At 40.7% G+C, this 14,036-nt stretch overlaps 1 long non-coding RNA gene across 9 annotated transcripts in view; it reads right to left on the bottom strand.

Moving 5' to 3' along the window:
* LOC138024469 (uncharacterized) overlaps positions 1–13,785 on the bottom strand; it is a 55,421-nt gene extending 41,636 nt beyond the window's left edge. For 2 of the 9 annotated variants that reach the window (XR_011127011.1, XR_011127006.1), the window contains exons 1-3: positions 6,196–7,053; positions 4,612–4,688; positions 938–1,027 (exon numbers count right to left, since the gene is read on the bottom strand). This is a non-coding gene — a long non-coding RNA (uncharacterized lncRNA). Of the gene's footprint in view, positions 1–937; positions 1,028–4,611; positions 4,767–6,195; positions 7,059–12,851 lie in introns of those variants that run through there. The other 7 variants (XR_011127010.1, XR_011127008.1, XR_011127014.1 and 4 more) reach the window with 7 other exon arrangements.
* Positions 13,786–14,036: the final 251 nt, after the last annotated feature.

The raw sequence follows: 14,036 nt of genomic DNA, 5'->3' as shown, positions 1-14,036 counted from the left end.
AGTATGGAACAGAGCGAAAACGGCTTAACAGCGGCTGTTCAAAAAATTGCAGGACGAGTATAAATCAAGAAATCTCGATTTTTCACGGCTACAACCTAAATGGAAGACGTCATGTCGCAGATTAGGAAGCGGGCTCCTTCGTCGACGCCCGCAACAAGGCTGGCCAAGTTATTCGCATTGCCGAAATGTAGTATTTACTTGGGGGGAGATAACTTCCTTATAGTGCCCAGAGTAAATACCACTAGATATGATCTTCATTCCTTGTCGTAATACGGTAGTAAGTTATGGAATTCTCTTGCAAACGATACTAGAACAATCCAGGAATATGGAAATTTAAAAATGAAATTTGATACCGACTGCTGCACCTTTTGTGGCAGCTGATTTTTCATCTCCAACTTGTGTCATTATTATATCAAGCAATAATTGCATAATTTCATTTTATTTAAGGATTTCAAGTTTTTATTGGTAACTTGGGGATACAAGCATGTATTTGCTGCCTTAAATTCGAGTGCAAAAAAAAGTTTATTGTATTAAAATATCTTCGTGTACTTCGAGTTGGAAGAAACAGGGGCCACGTCAAAATTCCAATAATAAGGTTAAGTGAACATGAAGGTTTCCAGAAAGCGGTTTCCTGAACATTAAAACGTGGTCAGCTCCAAACGAGAAAGAACATTAATTCTCCAAAAGTTTGAACTTGTTCTTTGGAGAAACTGCAGAATACAGGTCCACATTCGAGACCTATGGAACTACTGGCTCGTTTGGCTCGGCAGTGGATATGAGATGAAAGAACGAGTCATATAAATATCGGGGTCTGTTATTCTTGTGGCTCGTTTCGCTCGGCAGGGGATAGCAAACAAGCCAAACTAGCCGGCTCGTCAGTAGAGTCTCTACGTGTGGCCCTAAATTCTGCAGTTTAGCCCCATTTGAAAATTCTTACCGTCGAGTCAATCCTGCCATGAACGGCACCATGTCCTCCAACCAAAGTTAACTCGTCCCTACACTGGATGCAATTCAGAACGCCTTGTTACTGCAATTGGAGATAAGAATGGGTGTGGATAAAAAATATCATCATACGCGGCTCCTGCTTGAACGTATCATTTCAGCATAAACGTGTCAAAAAAGAAAAACACTTTTTCATTGGTTCAACTTGTCCCAGAGGTACAAAGGAATCCTTAATTACGCACAACGTCCAAACTAAGGTGACAAAAAACAAGTTGACTCTTTTGGGAACGAATTGAATGAATTGTAAAACAATCAAAAGAAGAAAAATGTTATTTTGCATTCTGTCAGCACTGACCAGAAGAAATACTTCAAGAAATAAACGTTTTAAAACCCCGTGTATTCTTCATTTTGAGAATTGTGATAAATAAAAGGATACGTCAAAACGGAAAAGTGTTTCAAAAATCATTAATAATTCATGAGCCAAACAGCCTATCAAAACACCGATAAAACGTCATGTGTATGAGCTTTAAATCCTGACAAAACACTCCTCGTTAGTATTCTTTATGTAAAGAATGCTAAAGAATAGCTTGTATCTCTTGTATGCTAATATTCACCTCTCACAATTTGAACCACTGTTTTGAGTCCAGAGGGACACGCTCTTTGTGGAATGTTTTTGGAGCCGTTCAAAAAACTCGCAGCACGTGTTTTATCGGGTCTAAAAACACTCGGCTACGCCTCGTGCTGCTCCTTTTAACAAAACAAAACGAACGTAACAATAGCTAATCAGAAATACCCAATAAGGATAACAATGCTTCTCTTTGTCTTCCGCCATTTTCGTCCGGAATATGAAAGTAAAACCCAACTTTAAAACACTTCAACTCTGCTCAATACACAAAAACTATATCAGACTATTTAAACATGCAAGATTCATATCTCGATTAAATATTGAAGCGTTGGATTGTTTATAAAGGAAACAGAATTGGAGGCGCCCCAGCGAACTTCAAGACAGGAAACACTAGTATACAAATAAACTTTTAAGTTTGTTAAAACAAATAAAACATTGCTGTGAACAACAACTTTACCAGAAAACTAGTTTATTTGCACCACACATAAATAGAGATTCAAGAAGTAAGAAACTGGACTTCAGTAAGGTACAATGCCCCCTAGAAAATAACGAGAAAGCTAATCTAGCGAGGAGGCAGAATAAAGAATTATGCACTAGGAGTAATCATTAATTATGAAGTGCGTTCGTGGGGACAAAATTTGAGGTCTGGTATATGTGAGGGAGTATATGATGTTTCCGTCCCAGTAAATATCCTAATTCGAACGTGAGTATAATGCCTTACTTACAAATCAATACATACGTAAATCCTGAGAAACTAGGCGTTTGGAATCCTACATGAAAACCAAGTAGAAGAAAGGACCAGAAAGGACTAGTTCCCACGATGTAATACGTTGGCTGTGCATGCAACATATTAACAGTATATTTGCACGTTTGGTTAAGCAACAGAAGCAACAATACTTCCTATTCGTAGTTTTAGTTGGACAGGTCACGTTAACTAAGTGTCACGCTTTCCTTAACTTACTGCACCTCTAGTTAAAGTTTCAAGTTTATTCAAACTCATTTATTACAAGCTTCAAGTTTATTCAAGCTTAATTATTACACGTTTATTACAAAGTTTGGAACATAAAAAATATGATGTACCACTGCTCGCAGTTAGCTACAGCTATTCGAGGCGAGCAGTAGTTCGACGCATAGAATTAAATACAGTGCATAAAAATAACCTACTAAGTATGAAGTACGAATCAGATATTGAAACCAAAAAGCAAAGAAGGGGAAAATAAAATAGTAATAATAATTGAATATTGACCAGTATAGCATTTGGGGAAAAAAACACAAAACAAAACAAAATTCATAGGAAAGTCCACGAGGCAGTCTTTACATATCCGCTTTACGATGCTCAGACTTGCTTGGGCTCCTACGACCCACGAGGTGCGCGATGATTGTGAGAAATTGCACAGCTGACGTATGACGTCATTCAAAATGGAGCAGAAAATGTAGAATCTCAAAAAAGGTCAACTTTGAAACCACAGGACACCCAAGATTATGAACTGCGTTCTAACTGCGTTCTCCTTTGTCGAACGCAATAAATAATGGAAAAAAAGTCGATTCACGGAGGCACAATTATGACTGAGGATAACAGACAGGCAAACACAAAAAACAGCAACTACAAATGCATAGAGACGACGTCACTTGAAATCAAGTAAAATTAATATGACATAATGATAGACTTTTTAAAGGAACACTTAAATTTGTAAAAGCAAAGTTTTTTTAAGACTCCTCAATATTATTCCAAAAAATAGGCTCCTTGAAACGAATGTCGAATTTCCCATAGTTTGACCCACAGAAGGAATGCGAAGCCAGTCTAGTTTTATACTTGTGCCAACGGACGGACAGTGTCACGCTATTTTAGACAAACTTCAAAACACTAAAAGAAATCCTTGCATCAATGAAAACCAAAAAATAATGCTGTAGTTTTGTTGCCAATGACCACTGAAGTGCACTGAACCTATTTTTTGTTGTTTGCAGCCAGGGATGGAAAAGATGAAAATGGATTGAAACTTGAAAAAACTGGCCATTTTTTTCAAGTTTGGAGAGTGTGTCTTCAGAGAGACACCAAAAATTTAAGTGCAAATAGCTCTTTGTGGCATAAATATATTTTATATCTTGTCAGTGGGTCGTTAGGAATGTTGTATGTGTGAGCTAAAGTACTAATTTAGATTCTTACCCGTTTTTGACCTAAAAACAGCAAATTAAGCATGACAGTGCCCCTTTAATCTTAGGTTTGAAAAATATAACTTAAATTACTTCAGTTTAAGGGGAAAAAGAGCTGACTTCTCTGAGTGAAGTTGCCGATGCTTTTCATGGTACTTATTTAAGGTGATTCCCTAAAAATAGGAACTTGTCACAGATTTCTGATGAAACTTCACACACTGTTAAAAATGACAAAAATGTAATAAAAAGGGGGGTCAAGCTCAGTCCCATGGTACGACGCTGACAAATGCGGCCATTTAAACCACTTTGACAATTGCAGCCCAACCGCAACGTTGGACAAATTTATTCGATTTTATAAACGCAATCTATGATATAATGTGTAGCCTGGTGTCATTCTATGGTTAATTCACTTATGTACCTGAATAAATGTATTTGAATGGCTTTGGGAGTACTTATCACTCCAAAACAGATTTAACCTGTATGTGGTCTGTTCAACTAGTAATGGCTCCTTCCATACAATTTTATGAAATAATTTTGCCAAAAAACTGGCCATAGATTTTTGTTGATTTTTTTACTACTACATTCTCAACAAAAATATGAAATAAAATATGGGGGCCCCTGTACTCGTTCAGGAGAAAATAGCGATTCCTTGACGGATTGAGCTTGGTATCAATGAAAATCCACCATTTTGTCAATGTGCGCACATCAATGAAGCAAGAAATCATGCACAGTAGGGTTGCGCAATGCAAAACCAAGGAATCACCTTAAACCACTGTTTGGGTATGCAAAGCAGTTCTTCAATTAACACTAGAGAAAGCAATAACTTCTACACTTCAAAGCTTCTTGACAAAGAATGGGCTTCAAAAGGTATGGATTCTCACTGATTTACTCACCTGTGCCACAAAACTTGAAAGGATACAGAGATGCGCTGAGTGAGACATCTGGGTATTTCTGCACTTGTTTCCAGACTCTACACATTTTTCCGAGATGACAGCACTTTAAGGTGGCTTTAATTTTCTCATCACTAAAATTCCACATTTCCAGCCCCCTGCATGGATTATCCCGTTGACCACTCAGTAGTTGCCTGACTTGTGAGATTCCCCCCCCCCCCGCAAGAAATCTTTCATCAAACAATGTCAAGGATTTTCCCAAAATCCCATCAATGTCATTGTATTTCCCCACATATTGTATTTCCCCACATATACTCCACGGGGAAGCCAATGATAGGTGCATTAGTACTCAAATTAAAAGACACGTCCAAAATTTCAGAAGTTTCAAGAAACGGGGGAACAAATTTTAAAAAGCCACAGGTCATTCATTACCGAAATAGCATTTTTATTAAAGCGAAAGGAACGAGCATTTAAAAAGGCAAAGTTCCGGCATAGATCACATTCGACAGCTCGAGTCACAATTTATTATGGCTGACAGGTTTGAAACAAATAGGACATTTCGGGATCATTAACCAATTGACACCTGACACCTCAAACGCCCTAGGATGCTCCAAGCTGAGGAGTAAAACCGTCTGGTGTTAAAAAATCTGTTTAATCTCACTCCCAGGGGTCACTGTGTTAATAGAGAGGACTGCTTAAAGGAGAATCTATGAATAACATATGTTTAAAAGGTACAATACTAATCAGCTTAAGGAGGGTGCCTACTAATTCAAAGGTATTTTTTCCTGTTTTACTGAACATGCGGGAAAAGCAGATCGTAACAAGTGTTATTAAAATCCAAAAAGAAAATTTGGGGTAACCACACATTTTTCAAAGATAATTAATCAACAATATTTGGAAAAAGCTTTAAAATACAAAGTAATGTATGGCATTCTTTTCCAAATTGAAGCTTAATTATCTCTGAAAAATGCGTGGTTACCACCAGTTTTCTTTTTGGATACCAAGAGCACTTGCTAAGTTCTGCTTTCTCTGCATAGTTTTGAACCGGGCAAAAATATCCCTGTATGATATGCACGACCCATAGGAAATCTGAGTATATCAAGATGTGCAGAACGTATGCGCAATAACAATAGTAGGCACCGTCCCAGGTACAAAACACAGGTCACAGGTCACAGGTCACAGGTCACTGTTTACCAATACAGAAAGTATCCTAAACATTCATAAAAGCTAACCTTAGGCCTAAAACTTTTGTTTAGGCCTAATTAGGCCTAAGGTTAGCTTTTATGAATGTTTAGGGATCCGATACTTTCTGTACTGGTAAAACAATGACCTGTGATCTGTGACCTGTGCCCTGTGACCTGCGTTTTGCACCTGCCGGTCCTTAACTACCTCGTGAGATTGCAGGAACGATCTTGAAAGTTGTTTTAAGATCTTGCTAGAATCTCAGAAGATCCTCCAAGGATCTTACAAGACCTTATAAGAACCTTGTGACAAGATCTTGTAAGGTTCTTGTAAGATTCTCAATTAAGAATCCTAATAAGAAACTTGCTAAGAAACTTAATACTAAGATCTTAATAAGATCTTCACCTGGGCTGTGCATCCTGCTGTGTGTGACTTGCTGGTTGCTGCTTGAGACGTACAAGTACTTGATCCGATTGCTGGGCTGCTCCTAGGAAAATATTTCCATGGAATGTCCACATACATTAAACTGATATTCAAGGTATCTTGAAAAGGCCTTGAAAAGGTTTTTGTTCGTTTCAGTTAACGATTCGCTAATAAATGTAGGGTTCTCCGCAAGGAGACCAAAGTTATTGAGGTTTTTCGAGTATTCACGTTACGTGCCAAGGAAGGGCTCTGTACACTTCATCCCTCGTACTTCGCAATAATGCATGAGCGGTGGGAAATTCGAAATATATGTCTTGGGTTAGATTCGATGATTCGTAGATATATCCGCAGCAGTGATCTCCACACCGACTTGGCTCGCGACTTTGCAGACCAGATCTGAAGTATCTTCCTTTCAGCCAAAATTCGAGACATTCGCGGCGGCCATATTGCTCCAGGTCGTTCAGCCAAACGTGTTTGTCTTTAACAGATCTTCTTAATACACAAATCTCGGCTTTAAGACCACTGTTCTCAGAAGAAAGTTCCTTACTTTTAAAGTATTGTTCTTTGAATGTTTTGAGTGGACTCTCATGTCGTGCATTTAAGAAATTAAGTGAACTTTGCAAAGAAGTCAGCTTCTTGTCGAGTATTTCCTCCAAAATCTCTGGAATAAGCGATGTAATTATCTCTAACAAGGACCAAAGAGAAAAGTACAACCGAGACAAATCAGTAAATAACAACACTACAAAACGAAAGAAGGCCTGCAACGGACTAGAAATCCAAAGGACACGGAGCCCACCATAGGACGTCCGACGACGTCCGACCCAGGCATCCGACCTCCATTTTTTGGCTGAGAGTGCAGGGTGTGCCCACCCCCCGGGGCTTGAGACACGAATTCAAATTCGAACGAGGGGAAAAAAAACCTCCCCCGTTCTTCTTCGAATTCGTGTCTCTCCGCGTCCAAATGTGAACTGAGCCACGAACATGTGGGCACCAAATAGGTAAAAGCAAAATTTAAATAGTGATTTGTTATTTCGGGTAGCAACACAAAAAGGGGCTGACCTACTTCCGGAACTTACTTACTCACTTCCAGGTACTCAGTGAGCCACATAGTTAATATTGTTATTTCCGGTAAACAACGCAAAAAGGGGCAGGTTTATTTCCGGTTAACAACGGCCAGAAGTAGGTCAGAACTATGGAATGGCATAAAATGAAAGTTATAAAGATACATGGCGAATTTCAGTCAGGGTTCTGAGAGAAATCCTTTTAAAAGGAAAGTGGCGATTACATGTAGAAGGTTTCACCCGGGCAAACCGGCTGAAAAATCCATGTAATGGCTATCATGTTTTTCAGCCCATGCTGAACGTTAATTTTCCCATGGAAATTGCGTTTTGTGTCCGTGCGGAATTTGAGCATGTAATCGGAACCAAATTTCAACCCGGTGGGCGGAGCTAAATTTCATCCCGGGCTGAAACTCACTATCCTATCAGGCTCTTAGGGGGTATTTACATGAGACAGGGACGAACTCAGACCGGTATGAGATTTTTGCAGCCGTTCACATGAAACCAGGACGAAATGCCTAGTGGGGGCCTTCCAGGGGGGAGGGGGAGGAGCTACAAGGTAGCTTATTGGTAGAGCGGCGGTGATCTAACCCGAAGGTCGTAGGTTCAATTCCCACCCTGGTCAGAGTTTTCTCTGTCCTTGTGTGGGCCCATAGACCCTTTGCATAAATGGCGCCCAAATTTGGTTCACATAGGGTTGAAAACTAGCACTTCACATTACAGTCTAATCAGTTAAGTCTGTTCATTTTACAGTATAGTTTGCTCAGCTGGCAAGCCTTTCAATGAAAGCTGGCTGAAATGAATATAAGTTTAAAGTACAGAATATAGACGAATGAGAGAAGTGACCCGGAAGTGGCTTTAATTGAAAAATAAAGGTGGCTCCAAAGGGATTCGCACGCATGACAATAAAGCGATAATGGCCTTAAATCGCTCAGCAAAGTCCGAGGATCACTCAGTTCTCTCAATTGTTTTTATTCCGCACTTCAAATATACATTCATCTCATTTATCGAGTCCTTCACGGGAAAAAAATTGACCTGTTCCCAACTGCATGGCTTCATACTTCATTTGGTAGAGCATTGTATCGGCATTGCGGAGGTCGTGGGTTCGAATCCACGGTTGGAGCCTCCGGAGTGTTTTTAAGGTTTTTTTTTAACAAAGCAACAATTGCTAAATTTTCGAGCTAAGTGTGAGCCGAGATCACGTCTTTTATTCGTCATAAATTGTAAATATTTCCTCGAAAATTTGTGCATTTTGTTGTTCTCTTCCTCAATACCTAATCGTTTGTGGCATCAGCTGGCAAAACACAAGGCCACTGTAAAGGCGCGTTTACACGACAGAGGAAATGGTGACACCTTACACGCGTACATATTATGTATAAACATATGTATTTTTGAGTCTATTGGTGTTGCAAACTGCACGGAACGACGAATCTGCTGCGCCCATTTCTTAGGTCGAGAAAACATTCGTTTGGCTTTGGCAAAAATTGTATAGTTTATGATCAGGATCATTGCAGATATCCTAAGACAGTTTGGTCCTTTGGGCCTGTCTGCGATCAAGGATAGCAAGTTCTAGTGTATCTACAATACTCGTCACGTTTATTGGAACACCCATCCCCGTTTCCCCCTTCCTCCAATGTTGATTTCCACAACTACTAGTAGTCGCCCGAAAAATTCTCACACAACATTGAATTCGGGGAAGGGGGATGTGGTATAAGCTACGATCTTGTAACACGATGATTCCGACCATTCGCTTAGTGTTCCAACTAAATATGTCTAGTACTGTAAGTATCGGAGAGGCTGAACATTCACGCACGCATGCGCTGACGGAATGTTTGAAGACGAGACGAGAAAAAGATGCAGTTCCTCCAGACGTGGCGCTGGAGCGTCGTACCAAACGAGTCATCCCGGGATTTCGGCCCGTGCGATCGCTTTTGGACGCAGTTGGCCCTTCGCTGCTTTCTGCTACCGACCTCGCCTCCCGGTACGGCATTGAGGGAGGGATATGTCGGCCCCTAAACCATATGAGACAAATCCCACGCCTACTCACAGCTCCAAACCGCCCTTGTCATTACAATTTAACGTAAGATTTCGATGGCTTATATATTCAAAAGAAAAGTCATTTTATCTGCCATATGGTAAGCACTGGAGTCGCAGATTACAAAGTGCACGCATGCGCCCTGGCGAAGGTAACATACATGCATGCATAAAACTTTATTTCATCTCGAATTTCAGAATAATATCTTCGAGACATTACAGCTAACATACACAATGTATACAGATACATAACTAAATATTAAATAATATTTAAAGATATATTAATCAAAACGAAAAGCCGCTGTACAAAATCCGGCCCTGGATTACTTTAAAACCAGTAAACTCAGTGATACGGGAAAGATCAGGTAGCGCATTTCGCAACGTACTTAGTTAATACGTAAGAAAAAGAACTAAGGCCATAACTGGTTGTTCTAGGTTTATGGAGGGACAGAATGTAATTTCCACGAAGATCATGCATAAGAAGAGAACGGGAGAGAAAGCGTATTTTTCATATATGCAGGACAAGCCTTTTCTTTCCTTAACTACTTTTATAAGATAATATGAGGAAATTTTGAATGCGCTTATTGCATAGAGATGTAGAGTTTGACTTGAGTGGTACGTAAGAGGACAGGTAATCGCAAATATAAATCTCATTACTCTCTTATTTACATTATTTCTTTGGCAAGAAAGTACTAAAGGCCAGGCCGAATTTCCTATGATTAAAAGTCTACGTTAACAGCAAGCACCTTGGCTACTCCTTAGTATCCGCCTAGAAATCTTCTTCTCGCTACTTTTTCCTCATTTGATGAGGACCAGTCTCCGCTTGCCTCCTTCATGTGCAAAAGGAATTCTGGGTAATTCGGCCGTTCCATGACAAGGGCAGATCCCCGATTCTCATTTCATAGATTTTCTTACGAGTGTGGAGCCACCCAGTCCTACCGGCAAAATACAGCATCGATTGAAGTTTTTAGCTTTCAAAACTTGCTCAAATTGTATCGGTAGGTCCTGGAATTCGCCCACAGAAAGGCCAGAGAGACGACTTCACTGGTGCTGTGAACCACCATGTTTACAACAGAGCAATTTAAGCGTTCCAGTCTGCATGAAATCATCTCTCACCTCTGTCTCGAGAAGACCAGACACGCACGGTTCTTACGTTACGTTTATGCCCCTGTAGAATCAACCGAAATCTCAACTCCTTGTCAAAAGTTAACCAGCATCTTAATATTTTTGGTAGGCTACAATACTCGTCACATTTGTTGGAACACCCATCGCCGTTTCCCCCTTCCTGAATGGGGGAAGGGGGATGTGGTATAAGCTACGATCTTGTAACACGATGATTCTGACCATTCGCTAAGTGTTCCAACTAAATATGTCTAGTATTGTAGGTAATCAGTTAGTGGAAAGGAAAGAAAACGAACGTAACTTAATTTTATTGTCTAGTGATTCTAGCGCTGGAGCACTGATTGGTGGGGCCATAACAATTCTTGGGTTTCACTCACGTGATCAACAGCCATGTTTTTCAACGACAACAAGAGAAGACGTTAGCATAATAATAGCTTTCAATTCCCGGTTGATTGGATCGGCACACCAACATGGACGCCATTTCATTCTTTGGGGACACCAATATGGCGGCCGTGACGTCTTGTGAAATCCAAGAATTAACGCAAATCAAGTCAAATGGAAATATCATTATTATAGCACGTTTCTGTAACAGCTCATCTGACAAATTGCCCGAAACGGAAAATACCATAATGCTCTTTGTTTTTCCACCGAAATTTTAAATAAGCATTGTTTCCAATTTGTCTTGGGACTGACAATGGTCCCAAGAGAAAGCAAAAACAATGCTTGTTCAAAATTTGGGTGGACAAACAAAGAGTCATGGTATTTTCCGTTTCGGGTAATAGTTGGGAGTTAGTAATGAAAAACCGAACAGGTTTTGTACTGATGCCGGGTGGATGCATGTCGCATAGAAAATTCCTATTTTGCAGGCACGTATGTTACGCCTGGGGCCCGTTTCTCGAAAGCCCCGTAAACTTTTCGGGCCCGAAAAGCAATTTCAAAAACTATGATCCACTTATCCTGAAAAGCTGATCTGTTAACATGTTTTCGTTATCAGAGAAAAAAAAACTAAACTATCACAAAGTTTCGTGACTTGAAGTGTTTCCATTTTCAAGATACAACGCATTTTATGTCACCCGAAACAGGCTCGTAAAGTAAAGTTACTGGACTTTCGAGAAACGGGCTCCTGTGGCCTGTTTCTCAAAAGTCCTGAAAGTTTTCGATCGGCCTCGGGTGCTCAGGAACCCAATATGATCCAGTTTTCGGGCCTATTTCGGGTGCCACAATTCCTTGTATATCTTCGCAACGCCGAGGTTCCAAGCTATCAAACTTCGCAATCCTCTTACTTTTTCGTACATTAAAAACAAGTTAAAGGATCAGCTTTTCAAAATGAGCAGATTGCAGTTTGACGACTGGCTTTTCGGGCCCGAAAAGTTCTCGGGACTTTCGAGAAACAGGCCCCTGGTCCCAGTTGTTCAAACGAGGGAAAACGCTATCCACCGGATAAATTACTATCCAGTGGATAGCGCCGGGAGCCTGTCCACAGGCTGTATATGATAGCGTTCTTTTACATTGTAAGTAGTGTTTTTCAAAAAAATACCCTCGAACATCCTAGAACCCCAAGGGTCGCACCACTGCCTTAGTCGTGGGTACACGTTCCCTGGTTTGTCTCGCCTGCTGGTTTTTAGGAGTTTTCGTGTCTGGCTCTGGTGCATTGCTCTTCTCGGTACTACGGTGGCCCGTAAAGGTCATACTGGTGTTGTTATTTTCTGCAAGTCGAGAATTCCTACCTCGACTTATTACTCGACATCTCGACTTATAACGCGAGATCTCGACTTATAACCCTAACCCTAGGGTTATTACAGTAATTTTGCTCGTAAGCAGATCCACTACATGTTCACAGTTCCTTTGTAGAGTCAGATACTTAATTTTAAACTCGTGGTATGAGCTGTTTATAAAAGAGTCCGAATTCCCCTCTTTTCTCGAGAGCGTTTGTCTTCCATTCTCCCGCCCCTCAAACACTTGTCTGAACATACTGCTGTGTCGAATCGGTGGGTCTGATTTGCAGGTTGCAGGTCGCAGGTCGCGGGTTGCAAGTCATTGTTTCACCAATACAGAAAGTATCCTAAACATTCATAACATTTAACCTTAGGCCTAAAACTTTTGTTTAGGCGTAATTAGGCCTAAGGTTAGCTTTTATGAATGTTTAGGATACTTTATGTATAGGTTAAAGAATGACCTGTGACCTGTGCCCTGTGACCTGCATTTTGTACCTGCCGGTCCTTAACTACCTCGTGAGATTGCAGGAACGATCTTGAAAGTTGTCTTAAGATTTTGCTAGAATCTTAGAAGATCCTCCAAGGATCTTACAAGACCTTATAAGAACATTGTGACAAGATCTTGTAAGGTTCTTTAAGATTCTTATTAAGAATCCTAATAAGAATCTTGCTAAGAAACTTAATACTAAGATCTTAATAAGATCTTCACGTGGGCTGTGCATCCTGCTGAGTGTAACTAGCTGCCTGCTGCTTGAGACGAACAAGTACTTGATCCGATTGCTGGGCTGCTCGTAGGAAAATATTTCCATAGAATGTCCACATACATTAAACTGATATTCAAGGTATCTTGAGAAGGTCTTGAAAAGGTTTTTGTTCATTTCAGTTAACGATTCGCTAATAAATGTAGGGTTCTCCGCAAGGAGACCAAAGTTATTGAGGTTTTTCGAGTATTCACGTTACGTGCCAAGGAAGGGCTCTGTACACTTCATCCCTCGTACTTCGCAATAATGCATGAGCGGTGGGAAATTCGAAGTAAATGTCTTGGGTTAGATTCGATGATTCGTAGATATATCCGCAGCAGTGATCTTCACACCGACTAGGCTCGCGACTTTGCAGACCAGATCTGGAGTATCTTCCTTTCAGCCAAAATTCGAGACATTCGCGGCGGCCATATTGCTCCCGGTCGTTCAGCCACACGTGTTGGTCTTTAACAGATCTTCTTCATGAGCAAATCTCCACTTTAAGAGCACTGTTCTCAGAAGAAAGTTCCTTACTTTTAAAGCATTGTTCCTTGAATGTTTTGAGTGGACTCTCATGTCGTGCATTTAAGAAATTAAGTGAACTACGCAAAGGAGTCAGCTTGTTGTCGAGTATTTCCTCCAAACTCTCTGGAATAAGCGACATCATTATCTCTAACAAGGACCACAGAGAAAGTACAACCTAGACAAATCAGTAAATAACACTACAAAACGAAAGAAGGCCTGCAACGGACTAGAAGTCCAAAAGACACGGAGCTCACCATAGGGCGTCCGACCCAGGCATCCGACCTCCATTTTTTGGCTGGGAGTGCAGGGTGTGCCCGCCCCCCGGGGCTTGAGACACGAATTCAAATTCGAACGAGGGGAAAAAAAACCTCCCCCGTTCTTCTTCGAATTCGTGTCTCTCCGCGTCCAAATGTGAACTGAGCCACGAACATGTGGGCACCAAATAAAAGCAAATTTTAATAGTGATTTGTTATTTCGGGTAGCAACACAAAAAGGAGCTCACCTACTTCCGGAACTTACTTACTCACTTCCAGGTACTCAGTGAGCCACAGGAGTCACAGATATAATTTCCGGTTAACAACGCAAAAAGGGGCAGATTTATTTCCGGTTAACAACGGCCAGAAGTAGGT

This window comes from Montipora capricornis, chromosome 11, assembly GCF_036669925.1.
Source record: "Montipora capricornis isolate CH-2021 chromosome 11, ASM3666992v2, whole genome shotgun sequence".
Classification (NCBI taxonomy): Eukaryota; Metazoa; Cnidaria; class Anthozoa; order Scleractinia; family Acroporidae; genus Montipora; species Montipora capricornis.
This window is presented reverse-complemented; position numbering and strand designations above follow the sequence as displayed.